Raw genomic sequence first — 14,534 nt, forward strand, 5'->3', positions numbered from 1 at the left:
AAATAGTATTTGGCTCTGCTGTTTGAAAACACAGCATCGCTGCCCCTTTCTGAAATGAAAAAGTAATGATGGCTGACTGCAGCCATTACTGTACATTAACAGAAGGTTATGACCCAGGCATTGCTCAAATACAGTAACTGTATAAAGAGGTGACATGTTTTCAGTTTCAAATCCCTTTCTCAAGATGTGGCTTCTGTAAAAAAATACAGCTTAGTATAGACTTAATATTTTTTCACTTAGAGGCAACAACTGACAATCTCTTGTCTAGAGTTCAGTAAATCACTCCAGCTAGCTCTGAGCTTGAAAGGGGTATGCAAAATTTGGTGTGAGAATAATTCCCAGTAGAAGGTGGATTTAGTTTGTGGGGGGTTTTTTTGTTGGTTTTATTTTGTTGTGGTTTGTTTTGTTTGTTTTTCCCCATGAGAATAATTCTTATGAATCTATGTGCATTTAAAAAAAAAACCAACCCTTTATATTCAATTGAACTAGTTTTCCCTGGATAAATATTGTTGTAAAATTGTATCCAAGGTCTGTAGGCTTTCAGACAAGACTTTGTGAAAATGATTATTGATTTGGGGTATATGACTTAAATAGAGTTATGATCATTTCTCATCATCTGAGTTTTTACATCTATTGCAAAAGCTTAAGTGGGATATGAAAGGTGGATAGGTCTTGAGCTGGGTCTTCCATGTAGAAGTGGATTTTATTTGCAGCTTAAAAACAAGAACTTGCTCCTCTACAGTTTGCTTATATTGATGGATAATCTTAATACTTTTTATGACCCATGAAAATGCGATCTTTTCCCATTCACAGCTAGATACATTCATGAGTAATGGCATGAAGGAGATCATGCTCTAGATCTTCACTGTATGTCATGCTTGTACAAATACAAAAACATTTGAGATATGTGAGGAAAGTACTGCTGTGGCACTGAAAACCATAGTGATTTTTTTTTCTTAAGTCAAGAAATAAGACAGTAACTGTCTAAAAGAATTGGAAGGAAAATAGTCATGTATATGAGAACACAAATAACGTGTAAAAAAATAGTGGGAAAAAGAGGTTAATTCAGCTACAGTGTGTATGTATGAGAGGGAGAAAGAAAAACTATTGAGCCATAATAAAATATTTTCATCTTTATTTATCAATAAAGCCTGTTATCACAAACAGCTGGGAAAAAGTGTTTTGTCAGCAATATACAGAATATTATGAAGAGAGCTGTTTTTAGCCAATAATCTACATAGATATTAAAATTACAAGTATGTACTGTGTCTTGCAACTGGAAGATATATTGGTCTTTTTGTGGATAGGAATACCTTCATTTATTTTAGCATTTTGTTCAAAATCCTTAAATATCATTAAATTCATATTTCAAAATAATGCCAAGATGAACACAAAATATTATTTAAAAAACATTAAAACAGGATATTGTGACAAACAATTTTGAATTTTCAAGTCCTTTTCACTCATAAAATTAATATTTACATTTGTATTTTTCTGCCAGGAATTTTAATTACGGTGCAGCAAAATGATACTTCAAACAAGGTTTCAGCTACTTCTTTCTGCTAAGTTCTGATCAATACAAAAAAACCTCGCTGTAATTGCTGAGATGCAAGAAGAACCTGAAAAGCTAAGTGTATTCTTATTTGCTTATTTAATGGTAGTAGCACAGCTGTGGTGCTAGGGTTCCAGTGTTGCTGGTTATCTCAGCAAACTTCAGCTCTTGCAGCTCTAATGCAGAAGCTAACAATTGTGCCCTGATACTTCCCTATGATTAGTACCACAGTTATAACAGGATGGCAACTTCTCTTCATTATGGCTAGAAACTGTGGGGTTTTGCTTTGGATTGTACTAAAATGAAGAACTTATAACCTCTCATGCTGTACAAGAAGCAATCAGGGAAAGTTAAAAGTCTGGATAAAATTCCATCTTGATTCAGACTGAATCATGATTAAATTTAAAAATATTTAAGTTTAAAAAAATACAGAAAAATTGTCATCTCACCTTCACAGAAAAATCAGTAGTAGTACAACATTATCAACAGAAACAAAAGACATAGTCAAAAATAGATTTATCTATGACTGTTATCAGTTTTTTAAATTAAAAGCATCAGAATAATAAAGGTGAAAAGGGAAACAGTTGCTGTTTATTTCAGTAAAGATTTCCATCTGTTTCTATAGGTTAACTGAAACTCACGGTGATCTCTCAGGCAAGGAATCATGAGAAGCATCGTGTTCTCATCCCCGCCAAACACTTCAGATGGCTAATCAGCATTGTTTCAAAAATTGTAAACATTCTCCCAGACTCTCCTAAAAAGATAAAGCCATTGTTTGATGGGCCATCTGTAGAACAAACAGAAACAACAGAGCTCTCGACTCTCTGTAAAAGTTGCTTCCCATTACTCCATTCCTTCTGGGAGAACTGGTAGCTGGCTCCCAGTGCAGATACGACTGCTGCTACGATTTATATTTTATAAAATAGGCAGCAGATAACCTCTTCACTTGTTCCATTTGGACAGTTCCCTTCCATTTTAACAGCAGTGACTGATTTTTTCAGAGAAAAACTATTTTCAGGTGAGGTCAAAGCTTGTCAAAACTTTCATAGCGTGAAAATAAAATAAAAAAACCTGAAAAAAAAATTAAAAGATGATAAAACTGAATATACTCTGCTGAGTCAGCACATAACTGAATTAGAATCACTCAGAATTTATTTTTTTTGGAGTCCCTTTTACTCACAGAATTTTACATTTCTCTTCAAATCTTATCTTCCACCCCTTGTATCACTGATGTTCTGAGTTACATGTATTTATCTTTTCTTCAGATCCACCTTTTCCACATATTTTTTTTCCTTGCTTCTTGGAATTCTTCCTAGTGTGTGAAATATTTCTGGAAATAATAAAAATAAAATATTAAAATTTAAAATTGAAACCCTGTTACTACTTGACTGTTATGGATGCTATCCATTATTTTATCCTTAATCTTAACAGTATGTGGAAGCTTTGTTCAAAAATACTACATTTATTGTTTCTGCCATACAACATCCATACATGACAACGAGTTATGGCTGACAGTGTAAAACCTCTCTTTATAAGATCATAACCTACAAATTCTCAAGCATGATATTCAGATCTTTTTATTCTATAAAATCCCAGCAGAGGGCCACAGACTGTCTAAAGGTATACCACTTAATCCTGTTAATGCACTGAGTTAGGCAGGGGAGTGGCCTTTTCTGCAGTCTTGGGTGAATGTCAGAATAGGTACTTGCCACGTCACTTTCTTCTAAATTACTACATCTGAATGAAATATCCTCAATGCATAACACTTGAAAAAGGGAAAAAAAGAAGCAGTCCAAGAAGGCCAGACCAATCAATCACTTAGCCATATGCAAAAGTAAGACGTTTGTTAGCTGAAGAGAAGAAATGCAGCCTGGTTTCTGAGTCACAGAAAGCCACCTGACAACTTTAAATGTACTACTTGAGGTGAGGAGCAATAAAGACTAAGTGTTAAAGCCAATGTTTACCAGCAGTATTTCTTAAGTAAATGTTTGTAATACTTTTTTTTCCTTTTTTTTCTTCTTTTTTTTTTTTTTTTTTTTTTTTTTTTCTCTCCAGAAAGGAAATAATGCCTCAGTTTAATCAGAGAATATTATCTGGAGAGTGTAATGTGTTTTCCTCCTGTTAAAATATTCAAGCACTTTTCAAATTCTTCATAGAGGCTTCAGTGCTGTTTTCTGCAGCAACTGTGAAATAATAAACAGATGTTTTCTGTGTTGAATCTAAGTAAATGGTTTTAAACATCAAACCCTTTTGTTTTATATTTGCATGCCCACATTTTTCACCCATACAGCCAAATTAAAATGTGAATTCAAAGCCTGAGACTTAGTCAAACAAACTTGATAAAGAAATTCATTTGCAAGATAATATGTTAATTGAGAATAGTAAATGTAATAAATTAACCATTTCTTCAAGATTAATTAGAACAGGTTAATTGATTGTAAGGCTATTTACTCTGAATACAGGGTCTCTGCTATGATTCACTTCAAGAACCCAACCACTGGCTTGACTTTCACCAACAGAAAATGTCTTTTCTGTCTATGGTTCTGCTTTACCTATTTGTAAGCAACAATTTTTCTAATTTTACTTAATACTCCATCTTCAATCCCAGCAGATTCTTTGTTATGATTAATTTCAACCCTCAGACAATTCACTTCTTCCTCTGCTTCTGTCTTTAAGGAGCTTATTACTGATTTCTCTAAAAAGAAAAATTGACAGAATGTAATATTAAGTCTTTTCCTATCAATATCTTCAGCCACCGCCTCATGTCTTGTTTTTTTCAGCCATTATTGCACTTCTCTTATCTTTCAACACCAATGAAGTATTTGTCATTTATGCTTTTTTTAATCTTTTCACTTACACCAACTCTTTTCTGAATAATTTTATCAGTGATTTGGATGACGTATTATGAAGTTACATCCTCTCTGTTTCTAGGTACAGAGGTAAAATAGTAACTTCTTGAGACTTTCTGTACACCTGTACACCTATGGAAGCCTGACCCACAAACAGAACAGAAATAGAATAGCTTTATAGTCCTTGTCTTCAAGATGATCCTTGTCTTCAAGATGATCCATAAGTCTGTTTTGATATAACACACTCTCTCTTCAGTTCCATAACATTATTTGTTATTGTTGGGTAATCAACAACATTATTGACAGTCTAATAATACAAGTACATATTTTAGTAATACTTGAATACAATGAGTATTTCTTTCATTGGCTGTTCTGCAGTACTACAAAGTTTTCTGAAGTACTACAAAGTCTTGGAGTTGTAAGAGCATGCACACAAGTTTGATGGATCCTAGAACTGAGTAGTTCTCTTGTGTATTTTGCTGCTGAGGAACATCCTGCACATCCATCAGTGTTTAACGAGGCAGGTTGCTGAAATTCTTATTCATAGTTGCCTCAGGAATTGACTTTTTGCAGTTCCCTTAAGAAGGTTATTTTTCTTATTAATACTGCCTTTACAGTTCAGCTGCTGTTTTTCTGATCCCCTTGTCTCTGCATGTTTAAGGAAGAAACATATTACTACATTTTGACCACTCTTCATCAGCTTTCATATAACAATCTCATTAACAAAATATACTCTTAGTTTAGTTTAAGTTTCAGTTTGATTTTCTACTTACTTATCCTTCTAAATCCCCAGGAAACCTCTTTGCTGACTGCCTTCACCAATAATGATGTCTTGAATCTTCTCCTTTTATAAAACATAGATCTTCTGGCATAAGTAAAGAACTTTCTACAATTACGCTACCATTCACTGAAAATATCCTTCCATCACAGTGTAATCTTGAAAATCCATACTCATCAAACACTAGAAACTGCAGTGAGGAGAAAAAAAAACTATTTAGTTCTTAAAATTATGAAGCAAGTTAATTTGACATTTTTTTGTGCTCTCAATTTTAAACAAAGATTTCCCTATGATCAGTTCGTCTGTAACGTTTTATCTTTGATTACCTTCACCTGGTCACTTTTAAATTCTTTATCTAGTGCCCAAGATATTGTTTAGGCATTCCAGATAACATCTCATGCACTTGAAAAAATCCATGGAAATAAATTAGTTTTCAATGACAGAGTTCAATCAACTCACATGCAGCTGACATATTCTTTATCCAAAACGTGTATGTGTGCATAGATATGTATGTGTAAGCTAGTAAATAAACACCAAACTTAAGAGAAGGTATTAAGATTCTGTTTCAACCACAAATTTGTTACCAACAATAATAACACTGTTCCTCTGAATACTCAACATAAAAATCAAAAACTAAGTTAAAGTTTCAGTTTAAAAGTTTAGTACTTTATGAAGTCATACCCTCCCTATGAAATTCTACTATCACTTCAATCTGTCATTAAATGTAGTGAGTATTCCACAAATCACTGGAAAGTGTATGTAATTTTTTGTAGGGTTTACAGGTGCTCCTGTTGTTGGCTCTCTCAGACAAACAGGTAACTGAGGCCACACAGGGATGCAGTGGAGCACTATAATCACAAGTTTGTTAGTGAAGGGCAGGGTCCCCCTTATGCAGCAATAAAGTTTACATTTTCTTGTTTTCTAAATTTTCTCAGTCCTTCCCGTCTAAGGAAGACTGGGAGCTACCAAGAGGTGGACATTCTAGCCTGTGTTCTTAGGTGTTCTTGCTCTAGAAGGAAAGAAAGTCCATCCATACAGTAGCAATAAAGACCACTCTACATCTAGAGGTAGCCACAAAAATTAACAAACTACACTCTGCTGTGAAATGATGAGTTTTTCTGAGCCTTTTAAGAGCTGAAATCACATTTGCTGAAGGACCAAAATGGGAGTGCTCATGCTGCTATCAGCCCCTGCTGTGTATTTGAGCCATAAGCTGCTAAAGAGCAAAACATAAGACCAGCTCAAATGTTCCAGCAAGATACTTTCCTGAGAGCCCTTGTAATTTATTTTTTAACCCAATACACTGAACTATGAATCATGGCCAAGTGTGACAGAAGAACAAGTTCCAGGCTGCACAATCTGCTAAAGATTTGTGACCTCCAGGAAAAGGTGGACTGAGTAATTAGCAATAGTAAAAGCTTGAGTTTCCAGAGCCAGACACAGCCCAGTAATTACTCTGCAGGTCAGGGCCTGGACCAACACAAGGCACAGGCATGAGCTGGAGACATGCACTTCTGAACTGTAACTCAGTCATGGTCTGAAGCCCTGGGACTGATCTTCAGCAGTAAACCCTGGACCCACAAGCAGCAGGTGGTGGGTGAAGGCCCCAAGTGAGGTCTACTTGTCCTGGTGTAGCTCAAGATCCTGGCATAGCTCATACCTCACAGCAATTAACATATTTGCAAGGAAAAACACCTAGAAATACTGCAAGCCAGTGATAATCTGTAGCAGGGTATCTCTGGTGCCTCCTCAAATCTAACCTCATAAACAGAGTGATCACTTGCTTTTTGTGCTGTTGTGGATGAAGGTTCCTCCTGATGTTGTAGTTGGTGTGATAATTCCCTGCAGACTGCGGGGAGGTCGGACTAGATGACCTTTGGAGGTCCCTTCCGGCCTGGACCAATCTATGAATCTATGAATTTGTCCCAGTGCAAACCTAAGCTAGTTTAATTTGATAGATTTTTTTCTCAAGTACTCTATAAAGAAAGACAACTCTTAAACATGTTTGCTTTATGAGACAGTATAAAATAAGAGGACTTAAAAATATATTTTCTGTGCCTTGATCTTGTCTACTGTGTCATTGTATTTTGGTGCACTAACTTCAAGCAGCTTTCTGAGCTGCAAAACTGCAATACATTGTACCAACATCTCTAGGAAACTCTTTTCAGTTACTGCTTAGATTGTAGACCTGTGTCTTGGGGCTGGCAAGGGCTTTTCTTCTCTTAGTGATATAATCTAGTGAAGATTAGACCCAAAGAAAAAAACAACTGCATTAATGGCCATTACGGCTATGCCTCTGTAAGGAAAAAACCGATGGAACTTGTTTTTACAGGTAAGCAGGTATATCTCTTATTTGAGATATACCTTGATGTGATTGATTTGAAGTACCTTGATGCAACTGGAAAATAACTTCCGTCTGTTTTAAGACAGACTGTTCATGTCAGGAGCATTGTCTCTGGATAGCATAGATCCTTAAAGGTAATTTTACATTGTTTTTTCTATGCTTTCCACTGTAAAATTTGTTTACTCTTAGTGAGAAAATTCAGTGGCTCTGCTGAAGTTAAAAGGTTGTGTGGTTTATAATCTTAAGACTTCAGAAGATCCTCAGATGTTAACTTATCTCTAATTTCCAAGCCTCTGAGTGTTCTTGTACTGCTTATGAAATCACATAGATACTTCTTCACTTTGATGAATTTTCTTCTCCCAGGCTTTATCATATTTCTCATTTGTTTCATATTCACATAAACAGGGCTCTTACGAATCTATCTTAAATGATTTTCAAGAAGATTTATGCTGCTCATTTGTATTTCCGTATCACTGCTGATACAAGGTAATTTGCCAGAGGTAAACAGAAAGGGTATGTAATAGATTGTTCCTAATTATTACAGACAAACAAAGTGTGTAAAAAGAACACAGAATAAATGAAAATGATGAAAGAGAACTGGCAGAATTCATTTAAGCCTACTTTTATTTTTTCTCAACAATAGTACTAATCTTCCATTAGGAAAGCTGTAGATGTGGGTAAATATATTTACAGTAATTTTACTTTTTTCTTTTCATTGTTTCAGCACAAAGTTGTCCCATTGTAATATCAGGAACATTTTTAGCTCTGTCTTCTCACTTTTTAAGGATAATGTGTAAGGTAAAGAGTAAGCAATTTACCACATTTGTAATATTCTACGGGTTCCTAAACCTTTTAGGATTACTCTCAAATCAAAGACTACTGCAAAATTAGATATCACAGGCTCCTGTCCAATTTTCTGATTGTGTATGACATGCACTGGGACTTTGACTCTGGTTTGCATAATCATAAAGATAGGAAATGCATTATTTTAATGTGTTTTAAGATTAGAGTTGTCTGGAGAACCAGGCATACTCTACTGGTGAAGCAAAGGTGGCAAGGAAAAAGTGCACCCAGAGCTCCGACAGTGTCTACAAAAAAGGTGTTAACAGACTCTTCTGAAAGCTTATAATCCACAGTAAGATAACAAGTTTAATGAAGAGAATAAAAACTTCACGCCATCAATCAAATCAACGACCTCCTGTTCAGAAACTCATTCAGAACTCCACTATGTTGTACAGCTCCACAAAACAGAGATAAAAAAAGAAGTTTTAACTGTTCCTATTAGGATCACTTCAAACGCATGCATAAGTTTAATGAATGTAAAAAAGATCTTTGCTTACAGAATGCTTCAGTGATTCAGTTACTTATGAAAAGTGTGTGTATTGGGTTTGCGTAGCAAGGCTTTGGTAGCAGAGGGGCTACAGGGGTGGCTTCTGTGAGAAGCTGCCAGAAGTTTCCCCCATGTTCAACAGAGCCAATGTCAGCCGGCTTCAAAATGGACCTGCAGCTGGCTAAGGCCGAGCCCATCAGAGATGGTGGTAGCACCTCTGGGATAACATACTTAAGACTGGGGGAAAAAACCTGCTGGGGAACATCAGCTGGGAGAGAGGAGTGAGAATAGGTGAGAGGAACAGCTTTGCAGATACCAAGGTCAGTGAAGAAGAAGGGGTAGGAGGTGCTCCAGGCACTGGAGAAGAGATTCCCCTACAGCCTGTGATGAAGAGCATGGTGAGGCACGCTGTCCCCCTGGAGCCCATGGAGGTCCATGGTGGAGCAGATATCCACCTGCAGCCCGTAGAGGACTCCACGTCAGAGCAGATGGATGCCTAGAGGAGGCTCTGATCCCATGGAAAGCCCTCGCTGGAGCAGGCTCCTGGCAGAACCCTATAGGGGACCCACCCTGGAGCAGTCTCTTCTTGAAGAACTGCACCCCATGGAAGGGACTCACACTGGAGCAGTTAAAGAACTGCAGCCTGTGGGAATGACTCAGGTTGGAGAAGTTTGTGGAGGATGGTCTCTCATAGGAGAGACTTCTTGCTGGAGCAGGGGGAGAGTGTAAGGACTCCACCTCCCAAGAAAGAAGGAGCAGCAGAGACAAGGTGTGATGAACTGACCACAGCACCCATTCCCCGATCTCCTGCTCTGCTCGGGGGGAAGAGGGAGAGAAATGGGGAGTGAAGTTGAGCCTGGGAAGAAGGTAGGGGTGGGGGAAAGGTGTTTTAAGGTTTAGTTTTTATTTCTCATTACTCCACTCTGATTGGACTGGTAATAAATTAAACTAACTTCCCCAAGTTGAGTCCATTTTGCCCGTGACAGTAATGTGTGGGCGATCTTAGGGCCATGAAGATGATCAGAGGGCTGGAGCACCTCTGCTATGAAGACAGGCTGAGAGAGTTGGTTTGTTCAGCCTGGAGAACAGAAGGCTCCAGGGAGACTGTATAACAGCTTTCCAATATGTAAAGGGGCCTACAGGAAAGATGGGGAGGGACTCTTTATCAGGGAGGGGAGCCATAGGACAAGGGGTAATGGTTTTAAACTGAAAGAGGGGAGATTTAGATTAGATATTAGGAAGAAATTCTTTCCTGTGATGGTGGTGAGGCGTTGGAACAGGTTTCCCAGAGAAGTTGTGGATGCCTGGAGGTGTTCAAGGCCAGTCTGGCTGGTGCTTCTGGCAACCTGGTCTTAGTGGGAGGTGTCCCTGCCCATGGCTGGGGGATTGGAACTCGATGATCTTTAAGGTCCCTTCCAACCTGAACCATTCTATGATTCTATGATCTCTCCCTGTCCTTATCTTGACCCACAAGCCTTTGAGTGTATTTTCTCTCACCTGTCCAGCTGAGGGGGGGGAGTGACAGAGTGGCTTTGGTGGGCATCTGGCATCCAGCCAGGGTCAACCACCACAGTGTGGAATACCCTTGGAACATAGGCTGTCCTTATTCCTAATTACCAAGTTTCTTCATGTTATTAAAATAAATACTTGATGATTCATTCATACTACTTTTTGGTCAGTTACATAAATAAAACAATAAACATGAAGAACATGAAAGTTGCATGTTTCCATATTACTTTAAAATAAAGCTTGAAGTTTTTTTATTGATGTGACAGACCTGTTTTATCTAAGGGCTTATCTGATATAGAATCATAGAATCATAGAATGGTTAGAGTTGGAAAGGACCTTAAAGATATTCTCTCTTTTCAGATGAAGAATGCTACTAGGTCCCTAAAGAACCAGGTGGTATCAGCCTAAAATAGAAGTACATTTAGAGAAGAGCTGATATGCAAGTCTGAAAATGGAAGGGTGTTGTTTCTGATGGCATAAAATTTTAGTGTGTTTACAGAGAAATTTTCTACTTAATTCTACCAGAAGTGGAGGAGTCCAATAGCTATTTCACCTCTCATGCATCAAAATTGTGCCTGTACCTGGTCTGAAGACTTCAACTTTTTATAGTGCACATCTTAATACGGTTTTTCAAGGTTATGAAAAAGTAGCCAGAGAATAAGCATTTTCTTTTAGACCATAAACAGCAAACACGTGTGCTGTACGTAAACATGACCCTATACATATATACATATATATATATATATATATATTCGGCAACAACACCTTACATGTTCTTCCCTTAAAGTACTGGGGGAACTGGCTTGCGACTCCTCTTGAAGAGTCTCTTCTCAAAACACACTGACTTAGATGCAAGGAGGAACCTTAGGGAGGAGAATGAGTCTGTACAAGTACTTGAACAGTGGAAACTGTAATCCTGAATAAGGACAGGATGGCTCAAGTTGACTGGTACGGGTGAGACACTTCAAATCTTTTGTGGGTAAATATATGCACCTGCCATAAAGGACTTTATGGGAGTTTCTTGGTCAAATATTTAAAATCCAATCAAAATAAGTCCAAATTATCTAATTACTACAGGAAAGTTGTATTAATAATATAGTTAAATTTACTGTAAGCAGATTTCTTAGTATCTACATCATTTTCCCTTGTGTGGTGCTCATCCTTCCAGCATTCCTCTGGGCCCTAGGGTCAGCAGTTTCAGCCTTCCTCAAGAAGCTTGGGGGTGGAGAAGTCATGATGAGTTTCCAGGGTCTTTCACCAGGAGGAGTGTGAAGTTCACCTGTGTGTGTGTGTGTGTGTGTCTACACGTGTAGGTATGTGTTTTTCTGGCTAAAGTCTGAAATTGTCTCAGTATTGTTCCCAAATCTCAGTTACTATAAAGACTTTTCTGTTAGGCAGTACCTACCAACGTTTTCCTTATGTGGTATTCAAAAAGCCTAAGCTAAAGCAAATTAGGTGATAAAGAATTTTCTTGTGATTGAGTGACTTCACAGTCCAAAGCAGCTCAGGCCAAGGCAGGCCTTGAGACCTTGCACTGTGTCGTCTATATCAGTATAAAATCTGAATGCCGTCTAAATAACTTATTTGACTTACTTGAGTCTCCAATGCTGAGTAACTGATGGAAATGTATTGATTCCTTAAAAGACACCAGTTCTTCGGGTACTCTGCAGTTTAAAAGCTGTGTATTTATGATACTGTGATGTTCTATGGGAATAAATATTAATTAATTCAAGGGTCTTCAGAATGTTAATGGGACAGAACTGCGTATTTTGCCGGGAAGTTCCCTTTCCCTCTGCTCATCTTTGGAAATGGAACACAGTAGCTCTTGTGTTTTTATTACATGTTAACTTCTTCATGTACTTCTCCTTCTTGTTAAGTAATGGAAATGACTGAATAATGAAGGTCAGTTCTGATTTGCAGGTTTGTAGTTTTACTTATACATTTTGCATCTCACTGTGAATGCTATTGATCTAATGTGTTGTTATCTGGAAGGAACACACATTTAGTAACAAATGTGGTGGTTACACACTTTTTTTCTCTCTCTCCTTTTTTTCTTCAAGCTAATGAAAGTGTCATGTCCTGACCTCTCCCTGCCCCCCCCCCCCCCCCCATTTCTTCTCTCCAATTAATCAATGCCTGGCTATCTCCTAAGTATTCCAATTTTAATTGTTATAATGGCATGGTTTGGTAGAGAAATTGAATTTCTCCATTCGAGAAGGACGCTGGCAATGTATTTCACTCAGACTGTTCTAGAAGGCCTCTTTACAAGGATTCCTACCTGCCTATTAAACTGTTAGTGAAATGTGCAACAATCATTGGGCAGGACAATGGCAAAAGCAAGGAAACTGCTGAAATGAATAAAGGTTTTTATTATGATGTTTCTCAAACATTTGTAACACAATTTCTGACTACTTATAAATGCTATAAGACAAAACTCGGAGACGGAATAAAAATCAAACCGACGTATGCTTGAAGCAGTATTCTTAATGTAACTCGGGCTTGAACCACAGAAGTGCAGTTTTCCTAATAACCACTTGCAATGTTTAACTAAAATTTATCTGGACACAGTAGTGCACTTCTTAACGTGAGAAATCTCATTGCTGTGTTAAGCCTTATATTAGTAGCCTTGGCACATTTAATCAAATCCTTCCATAAACTGGGAACAAAGCTGCTGTTCTAGAGACGGCTCCAAATTAGCCCTGCCAGGCTGTAATGCTGCAGTATTAAGGAGACTGATACTAGGCACAAAGTAAACTGAAAAAAGAAATGTTAAGCTAGAGAAAGTTTATTATATTGATGCAGTGAGAGAGAACCATAAAGGCAAAGCTTAATTCTTGCTTTACTGATCTTTTAGGAAACTTACAGAATGTATCACTTTTCCTGGTCTATATTTACATCAATAGTCATAAGCCTCTGAGCAAATGTGTTGATTTTCCAGGATGTACTGTAGTAACGTCACTTGTTCTACACTTATGGAGGCAAAAATGGAGGAAAAAATTCCGACCATCTGTAAAAATAGCTGGGATACATCAAACCCAGATCACTATGAAAATTCAGACTTGAATCCAGCACTAAAAATAAAAAAAAAAAACCTCTCTACAGAATTCCATGATGAATCTGCTCTTTCCTGAAACAGTAGCCTTCAACCACTTCCAAAGTGAATATGCAACCCTTGCCATGTTATCTGGTTGAAAAAAGAAGTGCAGATTCAAAAGCAGGTCAGAAAGGGTTGCAATAGGCAATGTATGTGCCCACTGTATAGGAATAGCCATTTTCACAGTGAGACATAAAATCTGTAGAATCCTGCCAACTGGTTTTGGCTTTGCATTTTATGGGAACTGATTTAAGTAGTTCATTTCTCTCCTTAAGGTCTCTCTTAATTTGCTGCTGGATCTTTGCCAGTAAGTTCTTTCATCCTGTTTCAGTCTTACTTTTGCTAACTCTTGGTATAGTGAGGTGGGTGAGAGTTTCTTTTTCAGCCTTCACAGAAGTGAAAAGTCTGTGAAGTATGTTGTAGCTCAGCCCCAGGCACCAAAAGGCCTTTGAAGATTTGACCCTTAGGCACTGTCCCATTGCCCCAGCTTTAGCCATCTGGTCTGAGATACCCATACAATCACTGAAAAGCTGTCAGGGTCATTCATCTGGAGGTTAGTGCATAAACTGCTCTGGACAGTGTATGGATTTGTTTCTCCAGACTGTACAGGGAGTCATACCTACCACTTTTTAAAAATTTTGCTAAAAAAAGATATTTAACCATTCCAGTCCTGAACGTATTTTTCTATAGAGCAAAAGAGAATAGGTAGCATGCTGAATGAAGAACTACATGTTCAAGGGTCTCACAGGATGAGTGTCCTAACTGTATGATCTATATATGACATCTCTTCTGAGTTGATACTTCTCTAAAACATATATAACACAATTAATTAGAAAGGGTGTTTACCATCCTATTGGTTACTGAATCTGAAATTTATTTTTCCAAAGATCTCATTAATACATGAAGTGGAAAGATCCCCGGAGTAACTGAAATCTCTAACTTGAAACTTCATAAACAATGCAAGAAGAATTGAATTCTGGATTCTCATAACATAATGGCCATAGAAGTTACTTCAAAACATTAACTTTAACTGAATATGGACTAAAGACATCTCTTGAACATAGAAACACAAGTCAAA

This window comes from Numenius arquata, chromosome Z, assembly GCF_964106895.1.
Source record: "Numenius arquata chromosome Z, bNumArq3.hap1.1, whole genome shotgun sequence".
NCBI lineage: Eukaryota > Metazoa > Chordata > Aves > Charadriiformes > Scolopacidae > Numenius > Numenius arquata.